The sequence below is a fragment of the Kryptolebias marmoratus genome, unplaced genomic scaffold (assembly GCF_001649575.2).
Source record: "Kryptolebias marmoratus isolate JLee-2015 unplaced genomic scaffold, ASM164957v2 Scaffold43, whole genome shotgun sequence".
Taxonomy (NCBI): Eukaryota; Metazoa; Chordata; class Actinopteri; order Cyprinodontiformes; family Rivulidae; genus Kryptolebias; species Kryptolebias marmoratus.
In genome coordinates, this window is record NW_023665777.1 from 43381 (window position 1) to 45190 (window position 1810).

General features: G+C 45.5%; 1 protein-coding gene across 1 annotated transcript in view; it reads left to right on the plus strand.

The window, feature by feature from the left end:
- Positions 1-6: 6 nt before the first annotated feature.
- LOC108229090 (signal transducer and activator of transcription C-like) overlaps positions 7-1810 on the plus strand; it is an 8386-nt gene continuing 6582 nt past the window's right edge. Inside the window, exons 1-2 of the mRNA XM_017404746.3 lie at positions 7-215; positions 308-382. The gene's annotated coding sequence lies outside the window, so the exon portion shown is untranslated. The remainder of the gene's footprint in view (positions 216-307; positions 383-1810) is intronic.

A 1810-nucleotide genomic window follows, 5' to 3' on the forward strand; every position in this document is an offset into this window, starting at 1 on the left:
CCTGGTTCTTTCTGCTGCCAGAAAAGCCGCTGGATACCGATGGAGCTGCCCTCCGCTGTCTGTGAAGACCACACTGAAGACAGTCTGTGATATAGCCATTGGAGAGAGTCTGCAGGATGGAGACTGGGAGGCTGCCGCCAAGACCACAGAGTTCTACCACATACTGGGGAAGGAATGGGACAATCTAGGTCTACAGAACCCTGATCCAGACCCAGGTATAACTTGAGACCTTATCAGTTTTCATCAGGAGGTTTAGATGAACTTCATCACAGGTTGATTGTTGGACTAAACTGTTTTCTTTCTGTAGCTGCTGCAGACGAAGGAACCAAACCAAAGAAACAAGTAGTCCAGTCCACAAATGAGAAGGAGCTGAGATCGGATGGTGAGTTCTAACCTTGACGGAGTTCCTAAACTTCTTACTATTTGTCATAAACCAGAACCAGGCCCACCTGTAAGGTCAAAGCTTAGGAAAACACAGACCAGAGGTATACAATGAAGCAAGTTTAACAAAGCAGGGCTTTCTTCCCTTAGATTTGACTTGATAAAATCAAAAATCCCTTAAAAAATTACAGGTTCTGATGTTACTTTAACCAGGACTTTTTGCTTTCTGTGAGCGGTCACATGAAAAGCGGTGTTCCACCTTTCAATTCATGCTTTTTCTGCTCAAAATACACAGATTCAGCAAAAAAAAAATTGTAGAAAAAAACCCTGTTTGACCCAAAACTTCATTCATAAAGAAGAGCTGGTTGTAGTCAATTATTAAAGTAAGAAAATAAAAACAGGAAAACACTGTTGCCACAGTTAGGACAGGAAGAATATTGATTTGTATTAAAAAAACTACTTTCTGCTGTTTACATTGGGAGAGAAAGATCTGAATCTTTTAACTCAACAATCAAGAGGTTTATTTATCTTTATTTAACCTTGTCCCACAATGTTCAAATCCCTTCATTATTCAAATGTATTTAGTAAGTATACTAATGAGCTGTAAACTATTTAAAGGTTAAATTAAATACGTAAAAATAATGAGTTTTCATGTTTTTCTTTTAGTTTAACACCATCATAAAACTCCACTGGTCCATTTCTCTGATTTCAAACCTTAATGACTTGTCTTTAGAGTTTCTGTGGGCTGACTGTGTGGGCGGAGTTACCTCCTTGGTTGGTGACATCGAAGGAGGCGGAGCCAGCTGTGGCAAACCACTGTAGGACACTGAGAAGGTTTCTGTTGTCGTGTTTATCAGGGAAAATGGAAGGAGAAGGACAAGAGGACCGCTTTGAAAACACATTTATTTATTTTTTTATCTGTAATGATGTTGTCGTTCCCTCCCTGGGCTGTCACCTTACAGTGGTGGAGGGGTTTGAGAGTCCCAACAATCCTAGGAGCTATGCTGTCAGGGGCTTCATGCCTCTGGTAGGGTCACCCAAGGCAGACAAGTCCTAGGTGAGGAATCAGACAAAGTGCAGCCCCGAGACCCCTTATGATGAGTCACAATATTGGATTCAGTGTTCTCTCGCCTGGACGCGGGTCACCGGGACCCCACTCTGGAGCCAGGCCTGGAGGTGGGGCACGTTGGCGAGCGCCTAGTGGCCGGGCTTTCACCCATGGAGCCCGGCCGGGCACAGCCCGAAGAGGATACGTGGGTCCCCCTTCCCATGGGCTCACCACCTACAGGAGGGGCCAAAGGGGTCGGGTGCAATGTGGGATGGGTAGTGGCCGAAGGCGGGGACCTTGGCGGTCTGATCCTCGGCTACAGAAGCTGGCTCTCGGGACGTGGAATGTCACCTCTCTGGTGGGGAAGGAGCCTGAGCTGGT